The 27029-nt window shown below is 43.5% G+C and overlaps 1 long non-coding RNA gene across 1 annotated transcript in view; it reads right to left on the reverse strand.

Moving 5' to 3' along the window:
* LOC131492052 (uncharacterized) overlaps positions 1-6460 on the reverse strand; it is a 31622-nt gene extending 25162 nt beyond the window's left edge. The window contains exons 1-2 of the long non-coding RNA XR_009251817.1: positions 6257-6460; positions 5784-5899 (exon numbers count right to left, since the gene is read on the reverse strand). This is a non-coding gene — a long non-coding RNA (uncharacterized LOC131492052). The remainder of the gene's footprint in view (positions 1-5783; positions 5900-6256) is intronic.
* Between the last annotated feature and the right edge of the window lie 20569 nt (positions 6461-27029).

Consider the following 27029-nt stretch of genomic DNA (forward strand, 5'->3'; position numbering starts at 1 on the left):
CGTACCAAGAAAAAAAATTATATTTATATTTCACTCATCAATATATCCTGGAAATCACTCTACCAATTCACAGAGATCTTTGTCCTTTCTCACAACCGCAGAGAACGACACTGTGTGAATGTGCCATCATGTAGCCAATAAATCTCTCACAAATGGACCTTTATATTGTTTCCAATATTTTGTTTGTATAAATAACGCCACAGTGATGAATCTTCTGCATGTGTTTCTGTTTTTCATGTTTGCGGAGTGTATTTTCTGGCCCAAATTCCCAAAGGAGAAGGTGCTTCGGAAAAGGGCGAATGCATATGCAGTTGGGTTAGATATTGCCAAATTGTTCACCACGAGACCGCACCACTTTGCACTCAAGAGAAGGAATGGTTTCGAGTGGCAGAGTGTCTGGGAGGGAGGGGGACGGGGACAGAGACTGGAGGAGAACTCTTTTCTGAGGTCCTTTACAAACCCCTTTGCCCTGGGCAGCCCTGCTCTGTGATGCAATCTCTTGCCAAGAATGTTTTCCCCTACGTTTGCTGTTGTACATTCAGGAAGCCATTGAGAGCCGGACCCAAGCAAGTGGTGATCCCAACGCTGTTGTCCACTCCCAAGGGTCTTCTGTCTCCCTACATCCTTTCCCAGGGTAGGCCAACCCAGACATGGGGAAAAGCTCCTAAGAGCCTTCACCATCCATAGCACCTGTGTTTATGGACCGTCCGCCATGCTAAGCTCCTCTGGGCTCCAAATGCCACCCTTTGTCACCTTGTCATTCTGACTTGAAGGACGCATCGTTGAGATCCTGACTGGGCATTTTCCTAATGAGCTGCTGCTGGGAGCTTAGAGGGAGGACCAGTCTGGACGTTTCTTTCCCGGAGAGGCTTTCAGATTCCTTTTCTTCGCATGCCTCCCTTCAGTTAGGATTTGGGGGAATGAGTGTGGAGAAGGGGCTCAGAGCTGTCCAGCTACCTGCGTCCCAGCCCTGGCATCTGTGGGTCCCTCCCGCCACAGCTCCTGCCGCTTCTCAGACTTGAATTATGTTCTCTTTCCTGGGGTCTGGCCTGCAGCAGGGGACTTTGCTCTTGAAAAAGGTGCTGTTCACCTCTGGCCTCATCCCCCCCTCCTCCCGTCTCTACTATTAGCCATAGCGGTTGGCATCATCAGGGGCTCGGCTAGAGGAAAAGATGGTTTTCTTCCTTCGTATTTGCCTGTGACCTGCCCAGGGGCACCCCCCATAGTGACCAGCTGTGATGTCAAGTGACATTTTGGAGAGCAGAAACCAGCAGGGACCGTTATTGAATGTGGACCTACTGGCAGCATTGGGCTCATGGAGAGTAAGTTTGGGGCTGGGTTTCTCCCAGGAAGACGGCTTGCTAGTGAGCCCTTGGCTTCCCACCCAGGTTTCTCTCCTTTTCCAGCCTGCCTTGCCCCGCCCCCTCTCTCTTCCAGGTTCCTGTTCTAGACCTCTTCTCCCAGGGCTCTCAGCTCTAGCGGAGGGTGCAACATCACAGGCTCCTTCTCTCTTCTCCCCCATATCCAGGCTCAGCTGGCTTCATTCCTGATAGCAGTCACTCCAGACCCAGGAGAAGTTACCCAAAGTGGCTACCCTGAGAGACTGAGTCACATGGTTCATTGAACCCGCCCCACCCCCCTTCATGCCCAGCATGTATTTGTGCCAATGCCTGGGCCCCAGAGCTGGTGGGGAAAGATGGAGGGATCAGCCAGCCAGCAGCCTTCTTGGAGACCTCCAGGAAGGCAAGCTCTCTCCCCCCACCCAAGTTCCCCTGTCACTCACTTTGGAAGTCGGGGCTCAGGCTACGACCGCCAACCCAATGCTCACATTTCTCTGTCAATCCCAGAACCTCAGGAGTGTGCTCGTTACGACCAGCTAGCTCCACACAGGTGTGTGAGGCAAGCAGAGCGAGAAATGAGCCCTGTGTGTAATTGTATCATACAGTAGACACCTCCATCGAGGTCCATTGGTTTAAAGGGACAGGGGGACAGGGAAGGAGGAGGGATGAGACTGTCACCCCCTCCCTAAAATAAAGCTCGTACCTTTGAGATTGTACCTTTTTGCCCTTGAAGTCAAGCTAATAACTGTGTCTCGCATGGAGGCGTTTGCTGGTTTTCTTTGGTGTTTTTTCTAATGCAATAAACTCATTTCTGCCTGGAAAAAAAAAAAGGACTTCCTTTCTCTCAGGTCCCTCCTCTATGTTTTAGAACATCTGCGTCCACACCACCACCCTCTCCCCCGTGCCCACCATCTATTTACTATCAGCATACCAATACTATATTCACACCTCCCATTTTTAGAAAGAAACCCTCCTCAAACCCTCATCTGTCTCAAGTTACTACCTAGTTTTTGTTTCCTTCTGAGCCCAGCTTTTCGGAAGTGTTATTCGCATGTCCTCATCTCCCATGGCATAACTCGATCCATTCCGGAATTGCCTTTCTCCTCCGATTCCAATCCTCTCTTGTTTCCAATGACGAGCAAACACCATACTGCCTATGCTCGTGAGTGTTTTCCTCTCACCTCCATGATGCTTGGGCAACTTTTGACACCGTTAATTCCCCTCCTTGAACCGTTCGTGGGTGGCTTCTAAAATCACGGCATCGCTGCTTCCTCTTCCCTTCCTGATTTTTGCTGAAGGTTTTTCCAGTGGGACCTGCTCTCGTGACTTCCCAATAACGGAGTTCCCTAGGACTCAGAACTTCACCATTTTGTTGTCTCTTCTGTCTCTAGTGATCTCATCTGTTCTTGTGGCCTTTCCTAATGATGCCCATATTTCCTTTTCTCCAGCCAGCCCTCTTCCTTGAGTTCTAGACTCATGACTTGACAGATCTGCCTTGTCGCTTTACCAACATCTCAGTACAGCGTGCCCAAAATGGAACTCACAATTCCTGTCCCTAAATCTATGTCCCCCGCGCTTGGGGCCATCCTTAATTTTGCCCTTTCCTTCAGTTCACTAGCAAATTCCGATGGTTCTATCTCGAAGATGTTTCCCACTCAGTGGGGTCTCCCCACTTTCCTTGCCTCCGCTGTAGGCCATGTGTCGTGATATCTCTTGGCTGAACCGCTGCATCATGCTATTGACTGACCTTCCCCTCCACCCATGCTTCATCAAATGGCTGAAGAGATGTTCTAGACATAAACCAGGTCAAGTTCAGCAGCTCTTGCTCGGACTCAGAATAACCAAACTCTTAAGGCCCTTGCATGCCTGGCCTTTGAATATTTATCCAACGGGCATCTCGTCCTACCGCTATCAGCTGTATTTACTTCCTTTCTGTTACTCAGATGCACCTGGGCTCTTGTCTTCCTACACTACGTAGTTTCTTTTTGTCCTTGAGATTCAGCATAAATGTCACTTCTATAAGAAAGCCTTCTCTGGGCTCCTTCTAAACGACCTAGCTACTACCTTATTATCCTCATTTTCATGTTTGTTTCATTCAGAATACTCATTGCTGTTTGCTGGGGCTTTTTGGCCACCTGCCTCCACTCTATAAATATTTGCTGATGTATCCCCAGGACCTACTACGTTGGCCGCAAATGATAGGAACCCAGTAACACTTTTTGAATACGCGGATGAATTAATGGATGAATGTAAACACCACAAGAGCAGGGGCCATTTCTGCTTTGTCCTCTCCAGTGTTCTCATTGCCCAGCATAAGAGAAAAACTCAGTAAATATGTGTTGAATTAATTACGTAACCCCTATCTTCCAGCCAAGGAAACTGAGGTGTAGCAACCTTAAGCAACCTCCTCCTGAGCACTCAGGCAGGAAAGAGGCAGAGCCAGGACTTACACCTGCGTGTCTGACAACTCAATTCTGAAAATATCGGTGCCGGAAGGGACTTTGGGTTTTATTTTATCTGACAGCTCAGTTCTACAAATGGAACAAATGAAGGTCAGGATAGTGAAATGACATACTCAACTCATCTGACTTTGACCGATATTGTAGGACCAGGTCTCTGACTGGTTAACCTGACAAACTTTGTTAAATTTCCTTCTCCGTCCTGCACCCTCCATACCTATACACAGGGCTGGGGGGACTCGACGGCATTATGGCAGTACTCCTAGATTTCCGTGTTCTTTGCAGCTCAGAACTTCTGACCCTTCTTTTCTCAATTTGCTCCTGCTCCTCCCCCACCATTTCTGCCTTATTTGAAGATTCAAGGGAAAGTTACATTGCATGACACATGCTTTGTTCTCTACTCCAATAAGACAAGAGGAAAAAAAAAAGTAAAACAAAAAATCACCAACTTTCCCGATTTTTTTGTACCTTGGGAAGAACAAGAGTGCCACCTGAGAACCGCCTAAAGGAAAGGCAAAATTTATCTCTAGCTCCTAGCCATAGGTGAAAAAGTATGTCTGTAAGAGTCATTCAGAAGAAATATCATTATCAGTCCCTGTAATCAGGCAATAAATTGGAAAAGAAGAGGGTAAAATAATGTTCATGGCAATAGTGAATATAAAATTCCTTGGTGTGTATGCAAGAAAATGAATAACCCTACATTTCTGCGGTTTTCACTTTATTTTAACTGCTGGCGGAGACTGACTTACAATGCAAGAGGACAAACCATTCTTATTTACACTCAAAATGTCAAATCCATTTGCACTCAAAATGCCTTCACCTTGCAGAGCTCTACCAATTCAACCTGCACAGAAAATAAAAGCTAAAAGCAGACTATGAGGAGACCTGGAATATTAAATCTTGCTCTCTTTTCTCTGCAGCCTTGATCAAACACCCTGATCTGCTGCAACCCTTCCAAGATGGAAGTGTTTTGAATTCTAAAATAGCTTAGCACCAAATGGGTCATAATTATCCGAAACTATATTTAGAATGATGAAATTTGCCATGAAATCTGAAATATGCTTCAAATGTCAGTCTTCTTTTTAATTAATATGCCAACGCACCTTTGCAATAATCAAGTTTTACAGTCTCCCAGCGCCGGATAACTTGGATGCTGTGTGTGTGTGTGTGTGTGTGTGTGTGTGTGTGTGTGTGTGCGCGCGTGTGTGTGTTTGAATCTTACAATTATGATAATGTAATTTTTCAATAGATCCTTCCTTCTCTGTGGATTGTCAGAGGAAATCTGATTTCATCCCAGTGGTGTATTTTGTCTATAAAACCAAATGATGTGAAATGAAGTATCCTGTCATAATGGCCACAAGTTAACAAAATCATTTTAAAATCATCACATCTACCATTCTTATGACCGGATATTTATTGCAAGAGTGCAACGTGTGATAGTGCTTTGGCCAACCCATTTCTTTTTACTTAAACTCTAGGGTAATGAATCTGGATGGCTTGGATTTAAAAGAAAGACATCTTTTTTTTTTTTTTTTTTAACATTTTTTATTTATTTTTGGGACAGAGAGAGACAGAGCATGAACGGGGGAGGGGCAGAGAGAGAGGGAGACACAGAATCGGAAACAGGCTCCAGGCTCTGAGCCATCAGCCCAGAGCCTGACGCGGGGCTCGAACTCACGGACCGCGAGATCGTGACCTGGCTGAAGTCGGACGCTTAACCGACTGCGCCACCCAGGCGCCCCTTTCTTTTGTTTTTTTAAAATGGATATAGCTTTTGGAAACATTGATCACATTGGAACGTGTCACCCATTTCACACTCCTTTTTATGTCTCTCAGTATTTTTCATTGAATTTTTGAATATTCAGTATTTGATAGAAAATATTTAAAAACAGTCTCATGGAGCCCTAAACTGTAACAATTCTGTTATCTTTTCAAATTGCATTGTATGAATGGGAAGCTGATCTGCCAATACTGATTTTCTTACCTTTACAGACTCATTCGGTGAGAGAGACAACCGTTTGCTAGAAGCTTCATTCACATCTTGAGACTTGTCGGCCAATGCAAAAAGTAAGATATCAGTTGTAGACCAAGTAAGGTTGCCTGAAAAACTGAAAAAATACACAATTGAGAGTGTCCAGAAACTTTTTTTTATCAACCAGACAAAGCAATTTTATGTTTGTTACACCTAAAAAAAATTTGGGCTTCTATTTTATATATTTTGTTTATTTCAGTTTACGAGTAATTTATTGTACTTTAAAAGATACTCTTCGACAATTTGGAAATTCAAGAACACACGCTTCCCCAGAAATGGTTGGAAAATTATATCATAGACAAGCGTCTAACTTTACTCTTTACAAAGAACTGTGTCACTAGCAATAGAGATGACAAACGAACCCGAAAAGCCCTTAGTGCATATGAGAAGCTGTTGGAGTATGCTGTCGGGTCAATGATACTCACTTGGTTCTTGCTCAACTGGCCTGAAATGGAACATGCAAACGTTGGCCTCAGGTGTCTTAGGCATCACAGTGTTGCCAAGAACAGAAACTCCAAACAGTCTTTCAGTAACAATTCTCAAAACTATAAGGCGGAAGGCTTTGTTCCATTCTTAAGTCATGATGTAGGCTTCAGATCTCTCCTTTGATGTGGATGAATATCTGTTCACCCTTTATTACCTCTAAGAAGAAGACAACACAATCTTTGTTAGAAGAGTACAGTAGTATTTAAAAGCACCCTACTGGGGAGTTTATGCTTATAAATTTATTTATCAATCAATATCCAATTTATATGTACCAGATAAGACACTAAGTGAGAAAACCTTGCCCTCACAGGGCTTGCAGTCTGGCAGGGAAGACAGCACCAAGCAAGCAATTACATAAACACGTTGAAGATCAAAACTGTGATGAGTGCTATGCAAGAAAAGGAAAGGATGAAATTTACTGCAGAGGGACTCAAACCTAGTCTAAAGGATTAGGAAAGACTTGCCCAGGGGACCCAAGGATGACTAGGAAAGCAGTGGAGAGTAGCAGGGTAAGCGGTCCAGGCAGAGAAAAACTAGGTCACTTTTTACTGCCATGGAACCTATTTTATTGGGTATGTATTCATTCCTCAATGCAAAACCCTGGCTCCCTATAATTATGCTTTAATCATTAAAACCTTGCTCTTAGATTCTGCATCTTCTCTGAAGACGTTTTTGCTATTTCCCCCCTTAACATCCACTCAGCTCTAGACTTGTACTTTCCATCAGTTCTATACAAACAAATCTGGGCATGACTTGGGTATTTCTTTACCGTGTGCATCATCTAAGACTTGTGTTTCCACAAATCCTCTTGCCTTACCTTTCAGTTGCTGCCTCTCAAATCCCCCCAGGGAGACTCTTAATATGCACTGAACATTAGCCTGGCAGTGTCTATCTCCCCAGCTCTTGCCCCATCATTCCTAAACACGGGGGTGGACCATACGGTCTAGGCTCAGCCAAGTAAGCAACGCACTTTCCGGATCCATTGTGATCAGCTTATGAGGACCCACAAAAAAGATAAATATCTCCGATGTAGTAGAAAAAAAGACTAGGTGGAAAGAAACAATTTGTCATTATGTTGTTATAATCCTGACTACAGATTTTCTTTTTCATTGACATATATTTGACATATAACATGGTGAAAATTGAAGGTGTACAGGTTTATATAAATTTATATGAAATAAATATGTATATTGCAATATGATTGCCATTATAATAATTACTACTACCTCTATCATATCACATAATTATCATTTCTTTTTAGTGGTTGGATAATTAAATTTTAGTCTATAGCAAGTTTGATGGTTATAATGCAATATTTTTGTTTATATTCACTATACTGGGCATTGGATCTCTAGGGTTTACTATTTGCTGCAAGACTGTACCCCTAAACATCTCTCTTATCCCCCCCCCCCCCATCCATTGGTAATCCTCATTTGACTCTCACTTTTTACAAGTTTGGCTCTTTCAAATTCCACATAGGAATGATATCATATTTTCTTTTTTTACGTCACTTATTTTGAGAGAGACAGGGAACCAGTAGGGGAGGGACAGAGGAACAGAGGACCCAAAGCAGGCTCCGTGCAGATAGCAGAGGGCCCAGTGCAGGGCTCCAACTCACGAACTGTGAGATCATGACTGAGCCGAAGTCAGACGCTTAACCAACTAAGCCACCCAGGCACTCTTAGTATTTTCTTTCTCTGTCTGACTTATCTCACTTAGCATAATAGCCTCAAGGTCCATCCATGTTGTTGCAAATGACAGGATGTCCTTCTTTGGCACAGACTTTCTTGAAGCCAGACGTATCCTTAGCATTTTTCATTAGCTGAGATAATGACTTTCCCCACCTTATGTTATTTTCTTAGTGAGTTTTTTTTTTAGTTTCTTCATTTATTTAAAGAGCGAGAGTGAGAGCAGGAAAGGGGCAGAGAGACAGGAAGAGAGAGAAAATCCCAAGCAGGCTCCACACTGCCAACACAGAGCCCAACACAGGGCGCAAAATCACAAACTGTGAGATCATGAGAGCCAAAACCAAAACCAAGAAGAGTCAGACGCTTAACCTACCGAGCCACCCAGGCACCGCTCTTTTGAGCTTTTGGGTCGGGTTTTCTTTCATTTTCAAATCAGAGTCCGTGTGTGTGTGTGTGTGTGTGTGTGTGTGTGTGTGTGTGTGTAAAACCTGTGTTGGTCTTCTGATTTTTGTATTGAGCACTAGCTGCGTGGAAAGCTCTACCCAAAGTCCTGAAGTATTCAACAAAAGGCAAAATTATTATACTTCAGGAAGAGTGGAATGTCAATTCGCTCCAGCCAAAGGCCACCACCAAGAACATACCTGTGGATGAGTAAGCTGAGGGCTCTATTAGCAAGGGAGAGGACATACCATGAGGAACGTGGGTGTCTCAACAAGAACCTATTAGAAAGGACTCGTGGTACTTTGAAGGAGACATTAAGGAAGCTGGGGCTCTCAGGATTCAAGCCTCTCTGAAAGTGACCACAATTCTAGAGTCGGCTGTTCTCAATAACTCTTGTCTACAGGGAGGGCGGACTAGGATGAGGATTAGGCTATAATCGGTACGGAAGTAGCACCTCCTCCTATTAGCGAAGAGAGGGGATGCTTGGCGTTTTGTGGGTCGCACAGCGATTGTATTTTTCTCTGTGCCCGACAAAATCACAGAGTCCTGAGCGTTCTCACTTGATCCGAGGCTCAAAGCGATCTGGCCTGATGCTGACATTCACCGAGATTATCTACGTCCAACAGGAGAACAAGGTGCCGCTGTGAGCACCAGGCCAGCTTCTAACAACTCTGGGGCCCAGCTGTGAGCATCACGCTGGTGCCCGGATGCCAGAGGCTGGCGTTTTGTTGTGCTTTTTCTCTTTCCCTCTTGGAGGTTGAGATGTGGAGTCACAGCGAGAGGGCTCCAGACCCCTTTTGGGTTGAACCTGGCTCTTCCGTTCCTAGCAGCCACTCCATGCGCAGGCAGAGTAGGAAGGTGGCCTCCTGATTCTGGTTGGGAAGGGCTCAGAAAGCTCTGGTAAAACCCCTTAATTATTCTGCAGCTGAATCATGCTGCCAGACTCCCCTGAACAGAGATCAAAGGCTTGTACTTCCTCATGAAAGAAATGGCATAGAATTCAAATTCCCCAAGGAAAGGCAACACATTATTCAACTCTTACCTCTCCCGATAAGGACAGGTGACCCACAGGGCAGAGAGTGTTGTCATCGTGTCTCCAGAAGGAAGCACAAAGGAATACTGTTGCTTGACTGGGCACAGCATTGATGGAGGAATCCTAGGTTCTTTCCCAGACACAGAGGGCCACGTAGCTCCCCTTGATGATTCTCTGTTCTCTACCATCCACCACAGAAAGAAACCACCCAAAGACAGAGGAATGGCTCTGCTGGGTCCAAATCAGCTCACCTAGGAACAGGAGGCTGAGGTCCCCACTCAAGGAAGTGTAACAGGCTTGCCAAACCCGGAATCTTTCTCCCACAAAATGTAGGGGCCTGTTCTTTACCTACACTACAAACTAATCTTTTTAATTTCCTGGACTTCTTTTCTTCCTGCTCCAGGATATGTCATCATGCCCTAGTCATTTTCCTGGGCCCTCAATAATGACGTCAGGCCAGAACAGGTGAGAAGTATTGAAAGAATTTGATGTCCGCCAGAAAGTTCTTTCTATCCTGCCATCTGTCATCATCTCCTGCTTCTAAAACAGGTGTCAGCTTCACTTAGCCAGTTTTTACCCACCTGCCCAATGAAGAAGAAAGGACCGGGGGTCCGAAATTCAAGTGTGATTTATTATCTTTCTTGTATTGCCAGAAAGACCTGTTCATGCTGAATGGCTGGTTTCACCTTCTTTATTCTTTCTTTCCAATGAGTCTCTCCAAACTGGAATAAAAGTGATTCATTCATTTACTCATTCAATACAAAACACTTAAGAGCCTACCATCAGTGAAGGGCACTGATATCAGAGAGCTTCCTGATAAGTAAAGAGAACAGAAAAAAGCCTGGGAGCCCTCAGGACGGGGTGCTGGTGTCTCATAGGGGGAGACAAAGGGCAAAGAAAGGAGAGCACTGTCTCTCATCACTCCCTCGGTGAACCTGGGGTCCTAGTGGAATGCTCACTCTCAGCATTTATGATCCCTCCACCGGGAGTCAATGGATGCAAGACTTCTAGGGAAAAGATTTAACTCGAGACCCTCAGGATATGAGGATATGAGTGGCTCTGGCCACTGGGGCAGTGACTGGGGAGAATTTCAACTCTCCTTTGGGAGCCCAGGACAGTTACTGTGGTACCGTGGAAATAAAAACTAAACACTATAAAAAAAAAAAATGTAGCTCTGAAATAGTATGGTCCAAGAAATCGTTGAGGTTTGGAATGAAATATGTTTGTTGTAGGATAAGAATAGGTATGTTAATCTCATGCAATTTTGTCCCTTGGGTTTCTCTGGCATTTTTAAGTGAAGTGATCTTATTTTCAATAACCTTAATAAAATTTGAGTTTGAGAGAAGCGTAAAAAAATCCATATTTCATCCCAGGTCAATGTTCTGCTCTATTTTAATTTTTAAGGCAATGCGGGGGCGGAGGGGAAGGGTGCAAAGAGTAAAACAAAGGTGCCAATGGTGAAATGGAGGCCAACGGTGAAAATGGAGGTGGGGTGCGCGATGTACTTCGAACCACGTGCACTCCTAACCCGAGTGAGATTTTCGTGGCTCGCCCCCAGGGGGGAAGAATGTCATGGTAAAGGTTGTTTAAGTTGTCCTCAAAATTATGATATATGTAGAAGGAGGAAAGTACAATTCGTACTATAAACTTCTGTGGGCTCAACCGGTATGTTATTCGTGTGTTCTTTTTCAGTTTTATAGTCTTTATTTTTAGAGACAATTACAGCATTTTAGGTCTCTGAGAGGGAGAAACCACAGAAAGCTACAGTAAGTAATAGCCAGCTATGTAACTCAGTTTCAATCTGCCTTTTGCATATATCTGCCCCATTTCAGTCTGCCCATGTTTCTGTTATTCATCTACTGTTGAAGAAAACTCCCACTGGCATCGTACACAATGTCCATAGGTATTATAAATATCCTCTCATTTTTTTTTCCCCACTGAGGGATAAAGCACGGGGTCAATTCAAAGTCAATCTTAAATTTTTAAGGCAGGCAAGTATATCATTTGCATACAGATCAGCAAGCTGTCCTTTACTTAGGGAAAGATTTACAGATACTTTAAAATCAGGCCTAATGTATAAAACAAACAAGCACAGAGCTAGAGCTAAGCCAGAGAGAGAGAGAGAGAGAGAGAGAGAGAGAGAGAGAGAGAGAGAGAGAGAATTGAGAGAGAGAGAAAGAACAGATCAGATTGTAATAGCTTTGAATGTTTGTCACAGAAGAAATTTCTTTCTGTAAATTGCTTTTGGTTAAGATTCCAAAAGCCCCAGTGGGAACTAAATTGGGGACCCCGATCTGGGAGGGCTTGTGAGTAGCTCTGAGGTGCGAGGCATCATTGATCTGCCACTTAAGTTACCACCACAAAATGTAGGTTTGGGGTTTTGCTGTTGTTATTTAAATAAAACCGCTTTTTTTTTTTTTTTTTAATTCAGTCATCTCCAGTTTCATCAACGCAAGCTTGCAATTTGCTTTGGTCAAACAGAACTCACGTGTAAAGGGCATCCCCTGAAAGTCATTCCTGTTCCTCTGCCCACCCTGAGGCAAAAATGCACCATCCCAGGAAAAGCCAGGGCAGATGGCCTGGACGTAGGCATATGCCATGATCCCAGGACTTAATCACGAACGTGGCTCTCTCAGATATGCTAAGGGGGCTGCCTGCGTGGCCCAAAAACAGAAGTTTAGGGACAGGAAGAAAGAAAAGGGCAGAAGAGAAACAGCTACCACAAAGAACTGCGCTTAGGGAATGTTTGGACCTTTGGGAGCCAGGCCAGACCCTGGAGACTCAAGAATTGTTGCTCTCCTGGGACTTCCCTGCCTGCGTTCTCCCCTCCCATCCACCATATGGCCACCTTGAGGTTGACCCTTCCCTCTTCTCTGGACACATATTAGTCCTGATTTAAACCCATTTTGCAGAAAAGATCAGCTCTTCCCACTTCCTAAGGTGTCAGTGATGAATCCCAGCCTAAAGGGTTAATTCCTCAAGCCAAACTATTAGTCTTTTAACAACTACAAAGAAATACGCCCCCAATCAGGGCGCCTGGGTGGCTCTGTTGGTGAAACCTCTGACTTCGGCTCAGGTCATGATCTCACACTCCGTGGGTTCGAGCCCCGTGTCGGGCTCTGTGCTGACAGCTCGGAGCCTAAAGCCTGCTTCAGATTCTGTATCTCCCTCCTTCCCTCTGCCCCTCCCCCACTCATGCTGTGTTCTCTCTCTCTCTCTCAAACATAAACAGTAAAAAAAAAATTTTTTTTAAAGAAAAGGAATACCCCCCAAATTGTAATTACAAATTACAAAGTTAATTACAAAAAAAAAAAAATGAACAGTATTATTTAAAATTACCAAAAAAAAAAAAAAATCACAGAATTGCAAAATTAGTTTTCAGTTACAAAAAAGGAAAAAGGACAGTTTGGTTTTCTATGAGGAAGGAGTGCAGGGCCTTTGCTAACGTCCTCCAGACATGACCTGCATTACTCAAACGTGTTCTGGAAGTGTTGTTTTCCTCAAGCTGTTGGTAGGTGTTTCACATACATAGGCACAAAGACAAAGGTGGCTGAAACTCTAGAGGAACGAGAGTGCAGAGCTTCCCTGAGCCGTCAGCGTGCTTATGTGAACTTTGGGCCTCTAAACTGCGAAAAGTATATACATCATTTCCAAACCTATTTGTCATAGAAACTGTTTTGAGGCATATATCCATGTTGTAACCCCTTTTTCCGTGGCCACGTCAACTCAACCATGAAATAATCAGACACAAGCACATTTTTTAGATCACCCCTTGAATTTTTCTAGAGCCTTCCTTGAACACCTTATCATTTGCCCTTCCATTCTTACCTCTTTCCTGTCTTCCTCCGATTCCCCCCGCCCCGCCCCCGAATCATTTCATCTGGTCCCTCTAACTCTGTCTTCAGGACATCGTTCAGGCACGATCTCTTCCAGAAGCGTTCCTTGACGTCTCACGGCTTCTACCCTTTGTTAGTGTCCCAGGCTACAAGTTACCAACAACTCGGTGGCTTACAACAACTCTCAGAGTTGTAGAGACCAGAAGTCTGAAATCGAGGTGCTGTGGGGGAGAGGCACACTCCCTCTGGAGTCCTCCCTCCGGAGGACAGTCCTTCCTTGCCTCTTCCAGCTTCTATTGGCCGGAGGCCTTCCTTGGCTTTGGCGACAAAACTCTAATCTCTGCCTTCAACTTCACACGACCTTTTTCCCTGTGCCTAGGTCTTCCCTTCTTCTGTCCATTGTAACGACACTGCCATTAGATTAAGACCCGCCCTAATCCAGGTTGGTCTCAGCCCAGATCCTCAATTCAATTACATCTGCAAAGCCCCTTTTTCAAAATAAGGTCACATTTACAGGTTCTGGGTGGACAAACCTTGGCGGGGGGGGTGGGGGGTGGGGGGGCATCATTCAACCCACTACATACCCCGGGCTCTTTCACTTACGTCCCCATGCTTTCTCAGTACCTTTGGCATGCGTTTATCACGGCATTTCCCGTCCTGTGTTATAACGACTTGCCCCCTGTCCCCATCACACCAGTCTTTACTGTGGGGTCCTGGGGGGTAGCATCAGTGCCTAATCTGTCTTTGAGTCTCTATCACCTATGCAAATGGAGTTTCTGTAAATGTCTGGATGAACAAACAAACCTGTCCCTGAAATAGCTTTTTGCTCTCTTAAGGCTGTTGCTGGGCATCTTCCTTCCTTTCCCTACATGGGGGTCATATGATAGCCAAAGATCTCTAAATCATCATTGTTCTCACATAGTTACCTTTTATTTTTTCTAATTTTTATTTGGGGATAGTTGACACACAGTGTCACATTAGCTTCAGGTGTATAACGCAGCGATTCAGTTTCTCTATCCGTTATGTTGTGCTCACCACAAGGCTGGCACCATAATCAGTTGCCTTTTAAAAAATGTGCGAGGGTTTGATTCATAATTTTGCCATTTGGTGGCAAATGCGTGCCTTGTTATAAACAGGCTGGCATCAGTGCGCTGACATTGGCGTCATTATTTTCACTCATGTATCGAGAAGGCAGAGAAATGCCTTGAGAAGTGCGCATTTTTGTCCAAAGCACCAATTCCTACACTGTTCGCCTACCGCGATTATTATCCACCGATGGCATGGAAACCACAAAATGCCGGACAGGTTGGTGGCTGTCTTTTTTGGGGGTGACTGAGGTTTTTGCCTATGAGTCTTTGCCTCTACATAACAGGTCCCAGTAGGCTATTTTCTATTGGGAAATCCAGACATTTCTAAAAAAAACCTGTTCTTGGCCCTTCAGAAACTGATGACCAATTTGGGGTGAACAGAAACATAAACAGATCACTTTGGTGCCTTGAAGTGAGAGGTGCCATGTGCACGGTGTGGCCTTTTTTCCATGGAATCCACATAAGGCAGAAGTTCGAAACCTGTCCAGCGTGGAGCCTTCGAGACTCTTGGATGCAGTTCAACCACCTTAGCGTGATTTCCAAGGGTCTTTTTCTTATCTCTTCAACCTCATTTCCCTTCCTCCCAGAACATTCTTCAGCCACGCTGCATTACTTATTCCTTCCCAATATGCTATGTTCTCTCTCTCCCCTAAGCCTCCAAATATGCCATGAGCTCTTCCAATGCCATCATCTACTGCTTCCTCCCTGCTTCCCTGCAACCCCCTTCTGTCCACACTGCTGGGGTGTCACCTGGCCCATTCACTCTGTGAATATCAACCCAGACGTCGCCTCCCGTAAAAGCTTTCTCTGAACTCCCTAAAGCTTTCTCTAAACATCCCTCCTGAATCTGCTCTTAGAATTCTTCCAGGCGATCCTTCAACCCCCTGTGCAGTCACCTGATTATCTGCCTCTTCCATTGGATTGTGAGTAACATGAGTGTAGTGGCCACATCTTGTTCACCGTCTTGTCCTCAGGGCTAATAAATGCCCCTGGTACATAGAAGACATTCAGCACAGACTTGCAGAATGAAGGAAGGAAGTGTCTTCCAGAACTACCTGAGTGTTTGTCTGTCAGGCTTGGAAAGTGACCAACCCAGTTCTCAACCTCCTCTCCTTCTCCCTGCAAGATCGAGCTCACAGCACGGCTGTGGGTCTGTGTGAGAGAACCCCCAGCAACACCCAGCAGAACGCAGCCACTCATCTGCTTCTATACGCTTCTTGCCATGAGACAAAGATGATCTATTTTCTGACTTTGATGCTTGTTGCATTTTAATGAAAATAAAAATACCATTTCCTTTTCTCACATTAACGATGAGAGGAGGCTTCCGGATACGCAGAGGTGCCAAACTTTCTTGCCTTATTTCTTTGCCTCCCATCCCTCATTTAGATTCCATGGCTTGTTGCATCAGAATAAATCATCAGAGCCTGCCCAAATTTAAGCAGCTGCTAGCTTTTCTGGTTTTTCCTAATGGCTGGAGAGGCTTTCTGCAGAGGCGCTCTAGTATGGGGAAGGCTGCTTCAGGAGGTTTGCTAAATGCCTGCAGAATGTGGTTATGCCATGCAAACGGCATTCCTTCATTTGTTTATTCAACAAAAACTTTCAGAAAGAACAAATGAATGAATGGTGGATGGATGGATGGATGGATGGATGGATGGACGGACGGACGGACGGATGATGTCTTCCAGAACTGAGTGCCATTTATGTATGTACTCCCCTCACTCCGGTAATCAGCAGTCTGACCTGTACCCTGTTCTGGAAAAGGTAGAACATCTATTAATCTTTCTTCATGATCCATCATTTTTAAGAACTAAAACTTAATCAACCCTGCTTTTTGACCCTGTGATGATTAGGCAGTGTCTAAGGCTAGTATCCTTTTGTTTCATAATCAAACAAACTTTTCATTCTCTGAGCCATGAGTCAAATTATCATAGATTTTTTTTTTTAATTCTGGGTTTATTTATTTTTTGAAGACTCTTCTTAGAGCACATTCTCACCAGCATTTGGTGTCATCAGTGTCTCAGATTTTGACCATTCTGGAAGTGGTATCTATCTCTTTGTTGTTTGAATTTGCATTTTCCTGGTGACATATAATGCTAGCAAGCGTTTTCAAGGAAGATCGGTCTTCCTCCCTCCAGACCCTAGTTAGAAACTCCAGCAGGAAGGTTATCAGTTGCCTGATATGAGGGTCAAGATAGAAAAATGGTGATAACAGGGATTTTAGATATGTTTTTGAGGTTCAGACCCTGACTGATAATTCACCCAGGAGCACACTATCCTTTGACAACTGTAATAACATTTTGTCAGATGACTCTTTTACATTAATAGAAAAATTTTGTTTTAAAATATAAACTTGAAAAAGACATGTTTGGGTATGAGAAAGAGTGACTACAAAACAAAGTAATTGGCCTCTTTATTGCTGTCTCTGGATATCTGCCCAGAGAGGAATACATTCCATGGGGCCAGAGTTTCAAATCAATTTATAGTCCTGGTGGTCTGGATGGCACAATAGATTTCCTACTTGCTACTCGATCTGTGAAGCCCAGACGGTCCTAATTCAAAGCCAGACTTTACTAAAAATCATTCCAATAGACTAACTCCTGTGACTCCAAGCGAAATGAATTTAGAAGTCGTAGATAAAATGTTTTGTGAAGGCCTATGATAATTAAACATCTAATGAAAATGCATTATGACCTATGGTTTTCTGTAGTGTGCAGAAGAAACACGTGTTCGTCTAGGTCTTTGGCAAATAGTACTTTGGGTACTGTTCTCAGGTTAGAGATCTTTGTTAGACATATTGGAGTGTCTAATTGTAATAAATATCTGTCTGTATCTGTGAAGATGTGTTTCCGAGCCTTTGACATGCATTTAATTTGGGATCCGTAAGTTTACACCACTTAACTTTACTTTATAGCCTTCAAACTAAATTCTTACCGACTGGCTGCTTTTAATTCACAACTTGCTACGATGGAGAGGTGACCCTACTAGCCAGGGCTCTTTAGAATATAATAGTAGGTATTTTCACAGGCTAGTAAAAAAAAAAATTATCTTTATCAAGAATTGACTGGGGCACCTGGGTGACTCCGTTGGTTAAGTGCCCAGCTCTTGATTTCGCCTCAGGTCATAATCTCACAATTCGTGGGATCGAGCTCCACGTCGGGCTCTGCACTAACGGTGAGGAGCCTGCTTGGGATTCCCGCTCTCGCTCTCTCTCTCTCCCCTCCCCCACTGTTTGTTCTCTGTCTCTATCTCTCTCTCCCTCTCAAAATAAATAAATAAACTAAAAAAAAAAAAACACCTCTGGGAGAAAAATAAAGAATGGACTAACTAAGGAGAAACAGGCTACAAATGAGATAAGCCGTAATATTCACCATATTATTCTGAACACAGAGAGGAAAGGATTTCAGCTTCTGTCTTGGGTAAAATGAGAGTGGTCTTTTCAAGACAGAATGCTAGGCTCTCCACATTAGAACCAGGTTTTCCTCTGGAGACTAACAACCTGTAGCTCAAAAAGGAAAGCTATTAACAACCCCTTAGCTGCAGTTCACCAGTAGCCAGACCAAAATCAGTTTTATTTCACTCCCGCTCTCCACGAGACATATAGCCACTTAAGACAAAAAATTCATCTTACTCTCGCTGTGCTTGAAGGATCTCAGCCTCATGGATTTAACTAGTCTATCATAAGCTAGCAGTAAACAAGTATCAGGAGGTGGCCAAATAAATATCACAGAAGTTACTCACAAAGAGTTTTGATACATCTCTTTTTGACAGGCTGCATGGATATAGATATCGGGATCTTGCTCTATGGCCCATTAGCAAAGGGTCTTCTATATGCCAGGCACTTAAAGTTGCTGCAAATATAGGTATTCTTCCTGCCCTCGATAAGTTGATAGACCAATGGGACGTAGAAGTAAACAAATAATTACAGTAGGATGTCTACAGGCGCCCCGAAGAAAGAAGATTGATGTTTCTTTCTTTAGGAAGGAAGGCATTTACCACCGGGCTAAAATTCTCCAAACTCCACATATCAATAGCAACAAAGACACCTAAACCCTCGCTATTCGAAGTGTGGTGCCCAGACCAGCAACCGTGCTGTCACCTAAGCACGGGTTGGAAAGCCCCCAAACCTCAGGCCCCTCTTAGTGACTCAGTCTGCATTTTAACAAGATCCGTAGGAGTTTCATATGCCCATTAATTTTAAGAAGCACTACTCTAGAACAGTGTTCCTCAGACTTCAGCGTGTTTCAGAATCATCCGCAAGGCTTGTGAAAGACAGCTTGCCTTATGCCCACCCCGGCGTTTCTGATTCAGTGAGTCTGGGTAGGGCTCTAGAACCGGCATGGCTAATAAGTTCCCAAGTGATGCTGCTGCTGTGACCTAGGGATCATTTTGATAATCACTGATGTAGATCATATCTAATACTGAATCCAGAGAAAGATGAGAACAGGAAACATCTCATAGGCGATCAGGAAAAACTACACTATGACTCTGATATCTTGCGTACTCAGGAGCAAATCTGCTCCTTAATGGACGAAACTCCCATCCTGTGTACCCTGGCCGTATTATGCAAAGGTAAAGGACGATAAGTCTTCTACTTGCCACTTTATCCCCAGTCCCTAGAACAGAGTAGGTGCTCACTAATATTATGCTTTCTTTTTCCATGAGGCAAGTTAATCATGGAAAGTCATCTCCAACGCCGAATAGTATGGACAACAGCCTAGGTCAGACCAAAATAGTTTATATTCATAGTTGTTCAGACTCAACACATTGTCCACGACTTGAGTCTCCTACTTAGAGTGGCCCTCTAAAAGTTCTACTACCTGAAAACCTCTCAGAGATGTTTAATTTGACTTTTCAGGTCAACCACATTGTCCAGTGGCACATCACAACGGTCTATGTACAGGAGAGAAGCCATGAGAGCTTTGCCCACATCCTCCATAGACTAAGGTCATGGCTTTTCAAGGATATGATCACTTCTACCTTCATTTTTGTTATACTGAAAATTTCATGAGGGATACAAATCGTGACTCCTTGAATGTGCCATGACTCCATCGGGTGTTTATTTATCCCACTTATCTGGCTTTTTCCCCCCATTTCTTCTGCCTGTTCCAGCCTACACGAGCTCCAGGAAGTAAGAAGCTAGGTTGGACGTCTTCCACCTGGCATTCTGGACATGTCTCCTTATTATTCAACAATTCCAGCCAGTTACATATAATGTAATATGATTTATGGTATGTTGAGTGATAATGCCAAAATGTGCATTTATCTCAGCAGTTAAAAATGGGTAAAAATAAGAACAAGAAAATAATATCCTCACCCACATGAAGTAAATCCATTGCTCGAAATACTATTGGTATTTCTCATATGCTGAAGATACAGTCCATCTTCCTTCTTTTGTTGAAGAAGTGCAGAGGTGTTTTTTTTCTTCTAAAAATGTTCCCGAGCTGTCCGTTATAGTGCAAAGCCTCTAAAAGCTTAAGCAGTGAGGGAGCTATGAACTCTGTTATCACTTATTTATTCAAAGTGATTGGAAAAGGCAACTGACTTTTATTCATATATCTTATCAAACCTTCAGAATCGCCATCTTTGAAGGATGTGCTGTTAGTCTTGGCAGAAAAAAAGAGACTAAAACTGCGCTAGCTACAACTCTCGGATGACTGCTGATTGAACATTCCACCACTGACTCCCTCTTCCCCATATTAGAAGGGGAAAAGCATGTGATAAGGAGGGGGTGGGGCTTGTAGATGATATGCTCAGCTCGGCCGTCACCAATGCACGCACTATCCATCCTACACCTGTTATCATGGCAGCAATAGGGCTAGACATGCTCGGTTTATGTGGGAATACACACACACGTACAGACACACACACGTGCACACTCAGACACACTCAAGCACTATGGATGTTTGTGAAAGAGTTAAGAACCAACTTCTCTCTCTTTTTTTTCCCCCCCAAAGGAAGAAATCAGGGGCTGGAGAGAGTTTTTACATTATCCCTACAATTACCTAACTTGCCCCCTTCTTTATGCCTGGGCCGGGCTAGCCTTGTGGTACTAAAAACTGAAACAGACCCTTCAAGGCTTAATTGGTATCACACTGCCAGAAGTTGCTGTTAGTTGTTAAATGTTATTGCACTTCCCTTCTCCCCCTGACTTTTTCTTTTCTACGATGGCTAATTGCCAAGATAAGTTTCCTCTAATGACACAACTTTGCCCTTTGCCTTACTCCACAGTGTGACGAAAATAAAGAGGAGCCCCACTGAAAACAGGTGAAACATTGTACACTGAAGTCTGGTAATATAAACCACTGTCATTTCAATTCTCTCATGACCTTTGTGGTACATCTTATGCAAAGAATAATGAACAAAAATATCTTAGAGAAATTTCCTGAACTTCTTGTCACATTCGCTTGGACATTTTCTGGTGATATTATTAGGGGTGAGAAAGGGTGGGGAAAATAAAAAAAAAAGCGTAAACTCTAGGAAATGCTCTTATAATGGAGCCCATTTGGCAATTTAGCAAATAAATCTTACCCAGATCCAAAAGGAAGCTGGATTATGGTGAATTCTGTTCTAGGGGTGAGGTATTAAAATGAGATTTTAAAGTATGCTCATTTTACACAAATGTATGAACATAAGCCAGCAAGGATATAAGCAAATTCAAATCTTTCCTGGCCCTTTTGTCTTGGGAACTCTTCCTAGAAATCACATATTTTCACTGACTATAATATTACCTATTTGGCCATCTGCCTTCAGTTCTACAAAAACAGTGACTAAAACTTGCCCAAGAACTTAGTCTGCAGGCTTTATTTGCCTCCTACCATCCCAATGTGTGTAGAAGGAGAAACTAGAAAGATTTGGAATGAGCAGGAACGATCCACAAAGGAATAGACTGACGTCTGAAGAGTTGACCCTGCAGCCATACCTGCTTCAAGGCAACAAGTGATATGTAGAACATGGAGCGAAATGGGTCCTAACCCTCTATCCCAAATTTGGTTTGTAATCTCAGGTGCCTTTTTATTTCCAGTGGAGCCATGGTGCTGTGGCGAGAACAAGGAACCGTGCATCTCGAGTCCTTTACTGACCCCGTTGCATCACTGAAAGATACTCTCTTTATCTAGAAAAGGAAATTACTATTACCTACCCTAACTAGGCAATTGTAGGGTTCAAAATTCTTTATGGATGCGAATGTGCTATCCTTGGTGCTGTCACTGCATTCAACTAAACTTTTGGAATGCAGAGATTTGCAAAGATTTCCTTTTTTTCTCTGAGACTTTCCTCAGAGAAAATAAAAGTGGGTAATAAATACATTGTGTTCAGTAGCAATAAAGTAGACCTTCAATAAAATCGCCTTTTATCGCTACAACAGCCATTCTGGGCTAACTCTACTCTAAAAAAAACTACAACCCACAAACACAAGAATTCATACAGGAAAAAAAACTCAACTCTCGACCCCAGCATACATATTTACTTAGGAAATGTCAAAGACCTATGAAAATTTAAGGTGGTGAGTTATGGCACATAAGCGTTCTCAAATCATCCAGATTCCCAAGAATTCTTTCTGGACCATGCACTTTGCTCATTAATTACAAAAAAATATGGCATTGCACACCACAGTAACTGCTCTGGAGACGTCTTCACTTGATGTGTGAAGAAGAAAAATGATCATGGGTACAAGTCTCATCCGTCCATTTTCTCTCATCTAATGTAATCCCTAAATGGGCCTTGCGATGTTCAGTGGTGTCATTTTACATCTTATTTATGCCCTATAAAACAGGGAATTCGGGTAGTGTGGTGTGCGTGCTGAGCAAAATGACAAGGCTATCAGCTTCATACAATAATTCCCGTAGTCTACACAGTATTTATCAAGGCATTTCGTCCCTGTGAATTATATTCTCAAGGCCCCCGCTGTGGGCTTCTCTTTGTAGTGGGCTTGTTCATAAAGCTTGAAGCTGTTAGTGTTTGCAGAGGAGAGAAAATGAATAAGTTGTAAGAGTTGTATGGGAAAATTCTTACTCTCAGCAAAAAACTAGCCTATTTATGGAACAATTTTAAAGGGCGAGGTATTTTTCTTTTTGACCTTTAATGGCACACACACACAAAATCAATGTAGATGATTTTTCATGGAGGAAAGTGTAGACTTTCACTTTGGTGCCAATTTGGAGTTGTCTTTGCACCTTCTCGTATTAGAATGATTTAAGGATAACGAGTTTCTAGTTTCACCTTTGTACCGTGTTCTTACCACTCACTCAGTGGTTTGAACAGAGGATGTCACTCAATGTGCGCTGAGATCTTGGCAATGAAAACATCACCTGGGTCTTTTGAAGGCATTGGGCCGAGGTCAGAACGTGCCGCATCACTCTCTAATGACGGCAGAAAGCTAAGAAAACCGTTTTCTCCCCGATCAAATGCAGTCCTCTCAGGACCTCGCTTGGGCGTTAAGGTCAGGGATTGGGTGCAGGGAAGCCCGAACGACGTACATTAGAAGATACGTTTGCTGATTTGTTTAATGTATGCCTTGTTATTTCTAAAATGAATTACGCTTCCTATTATCAATGAAATAAAAATAGATAACTCACACTCAGATAGCACTGAAATCTGCTAAATTAACCCACCTACTCCAAAATAGTTACTTTCCATTGCTGGAGAGGTTGTGGGGAAAAGGGCAGGCTCATTCGTAGCCATGGAAGCAGCAGTTGGATGGCCATTTTTGCTTTCTGATCCACTTCCAGAAATGTATCCTATGGTAGTATTCAAATGGCAGCATAAAGCTACAAATGTTAAAATATTTACTGCCATTATTACCTCTGGCCGTAGAATTTAAATGAACTTGTGAATCCAACAATAGGGGAAGAGTGAAGCCAATTTAGTAGTTTAACTGCATAGAATATTATAAAGTCATTAAAAATAATTATGAATACTATGTAACAGCATGGAAAATATTTATGACGTTCTATTAATTGAAAAAGCAGAATATGAAGTTACCATGATTGCTGTTATTACAACTACAGAAAATAAGTGCTCAAACACTCAAAGAGGACATACAAAGGTGATTAAAAATGCTTCGTGGTAGTCTGACTAAAGGTACAACGTTCAACATTATACTTAGTGACTTGAAAATTACTAAAAATGAGGGGAGAGATTTGAGTCTGCTAAACGAACCTTGGATGAAGTCAAGCAGTTCATCTCTCTCTTCCCCCGACCCTCACTTTCCAGCCTCTGAGGCAAGACTATCTGCCTTAAAAACCAGATGCCACCCATCTAGCAAGGAATACTGGGCAAGTCATTTAGCCCTGGGGTCCTCAGTTTCCCACCTTAAAATGGCGATGATAACCGTTCCTATCTCATAAAATTATGTAAGGGTTAATAATTTTATACAAAGTGAGTAGCTTGATACTTGGTAACTGCTTAGTACAGTTTAACTATTATTATAATTTCGATAGAACGTGAATGCTTTGGGGAACTTGGGACTAAGGTTACCAGAGGAAGCTGCTTAATTTAATTTTAAATTATGAATGCTCCTTCCTTTAGATTGGTGGAATGCAGTGAGAAGGGGAGGGTAATTCCAGGGAGGTGTCATTCGTAAAATGTCAGCAGTTTCTTACACATTGGTAAGCCAAAGACGGTGTTGATGGACCAAAATAGTCAAGAAAACTTTTTGCAAGGCAAATTTAACCAAAAGCACGATCTATGACAAGATAAACAAAAACGGAAATCTCTTTATACTCCACCTGGGAGTTGCTGAATAAAATTACAGATGCAAATTATGCTCACAGTCTGAAAATGCACCAATCTGTTCTGGTTTGCCTTATTACACTGCTTCTCTCCCCTCAAATTGCCATAATGTGTGGCCTTTTTTGATGACATTGATTAACCTCATTTTATAATGTATGGCTCTGTTGATAGAAACAGATTCACATCAGACATTTATCGTCAAAGCAACTGGACGGTGCTGCAGATTTGAGGACGGGAGATTGTTCTTTCTCGGCGATTTACAACCTGGTGCTTTTTTGTAGTTCCCACCACCAGATGGGTGTTTTATTTCTTCCTGGATTTGTAGGACACAATGCTCAGGTCTGGATGGATCGTGTCATTCATCTCCTTGTCTCCAAACAGTGGGTTTCACACAATTAGGCTTTTCTCTGTCCCTGAAAGAAGAGTAAGACACTACACTATCTTAGGCTAGTAACCTCCTTTACTTCATGAGGTTATTCGCTTCAAAAGAAATCTTTAAGGGGCGTCTGGGTGGATCAGTCGGTTAAGCGTCCGACTTAGGTCCAGGTCGTGATCCCGTGCTTCTTGGGTTCAAGACCCGCGTCGGGCTCTGTGCTAACAGCTCAGAGCCTGGAGCCTGCTTCAGATTCTGTGTCTCCACCTCTCTCTGCCCCTGCCCCGCTCATGCTCTGTCTCTCTCTTTCTCAAAAATAAATAAACATTTAAAAAAAGTTTTAATAAAAGAAATCTTTAAGGAACCACGGATGGGGAGAGGGGAGAGTCGAGGGGAAGGATGACACAGATATATAAACAATTACATAATATACAATTTTTTACCTCTTGCACTGGCAAAAATCTAAAAACTCTGATGCTATGCTCTGTTGGCAAGGCTGTGGGGAAGCGGGCACTTACATATTTTTGGTGTGAATATAAATTTGTGCAACCCATATGGAGGGCTTTTGGCAATAACCACAAAAATTATAAATGCATGTACCCTTTCAGTCAGCAATTCCATTTATGGGAATTTATTCTACAAGGAAACCCGCACCCTTGTGACATGACGTAAATGCAAAGTTATTCCTTGCAGCATTGTTTATAATACAATAGATCGGGGGGATAAACAAGTGCCCATCGATATTTCGCAGCTTGGTAAAAAGGAATAAGGACACAAAAATAATAAAGATCTTTAATATATGCTACCAAGTGGAAAGAGCAGCATGAAAACAATAAATATGGCATTCTTTCTATAAAAGGAGGGGAAGATCTGAAAACATATTTGAATTTGCTTGCTTTTCCAATAAAAACTCTAGACAATACTTAAGGACCTAACTAAAAAAAAAAGCTGTTACTTCGCGTGGCTAGAGGCAGAATTGAATAGTTGAAGGATGGGTGTCTGAGGAAAAACAATGTGAACTGGTTTAGTGTTTAAAAGAAATTTGAATAGCACTATTCAGAAAAGAATACATACACACACACACACACACACACACACACACATATACTATATATATATATATAAAGAGAGAAAATGTGTTAGAATTTATTCTCAAGTAATGTGATATCCACCAAAAAATATCTTAAGCCACTATTCATTCGCTCTCCCAGATCATTTTATGAGCTCAAGGATTCATCCATTGGCTGGTTTGTTGCGAAATTCCTTAAGAAGTGTCTATTATGTGTGCCACACTGCTATATTAGTACATAACACGAGCCAGGAAATAATTGATATTCCCTTTCCAGTTCCAAAGCACACTCAGGCTCTGGATCCTATTATTCAAACAAACCGCACTCGGTCCCTGACCTGGTCTCAACACAGGCTTCTCTCAGGGAAGGCTCTGCAAGGAGTACATGGAGGCCACTAGACTTCTTCCTCCTTGAGGCTCAGGACCACCTGGAGATACGTACCATCGAGAAAGGGGACTTCTGGATTTGGGAGGGGAACAAGGACAAACCATGTCCACAACTCCCGAAGTCAGGCTACCCAGCGAAGTCTAGGAACACCTCAGAGTCACTTATTGAAACGTAGGATACCAGTCTTCCCACGCTTCAAGAGCAAGGGGGGCAAGTGACAGCTGGTGCACAGGCCACAGCAGCCACGCATCCCATGCCTGGAGCCACCAGGTGCAGCAGACATGGAGCCAGCTCTCCCAGAGGGTCTTCGTCTGCAGAGAGTCTAGGACTCCCCTCACCTTTGGTGGCTCTTCCCCATAGAGTCTCCTCTGTCTCATTCAGGGGCCATCTCTTGGTCCTCAGTCCTAACGCAGGTTAAGGAATCCCTACTCCCTCCCGACCCAGAGCTCACCCCGGCCCACGGACACTCTACGGGTTGGCTGACCCCCGCCTCTTGCCCAGGCATGACCAAGACCCGGCTTCCATCCTATTCTTGGTTGTCCTACCCCTCCCCCACTGCAGATGGAGTAGCCTTTTCTGGAGCACGGAACGAGACAGGTCTCTCACTCCCATTCGAAGTGGACATCTTCAGTAGTTCCTAGTGCAACAGATGTTGCAGAGTTCACGGGCTTTATTGCCTGTTGTCTAAAATTGTCCGGGATCCTTAAGTCTTCTCCCAGTAGGGCCTTGCCTCCCAGACCTGTTTGCCGGCTTCCATCTTCCAGGACGTTTTACCAACTGGTAAAAACCAGTAATGTTGGCAAGCAAGCAGAGTGCCACCTTCTCAAAAGCTGTGTTCCACACTGGTGGGGCCTGGACCATAGGGCTGGAGCGTCCCTGGCCCAGGTGTGGTCTTGAGGGGAAATCAGGGACATCTCAGCCGAAGGGCTGACACGGGTCTTTGCGGCCATCTGAGTGTAAAGGCCGGAGCAGCAAGGATCCTGGGGAGATTGAATTGTCGCCCAGGAAAATTCCCTGTGAGGGGCCCGGAAAAGTTTCATGTAAACCGCCATTGAGGGGTCTCAGGC

The sequence above is a fragment of the Neofelis nebulosa genome, chromosome 12 (assembly GCF_028018385.1).
Source record: "Neofelis nebulosa isolate mNeoNeb1 chromosome 12, mNeoNeb1.pri, whole genome shotgun sequence".
Classification (NCBI taxonomy): Eukaryota; Metazoa; Chordata; class Mammalia; order Carnivora; family Felidae; genus Neofelis; species Neofelis nebulosa.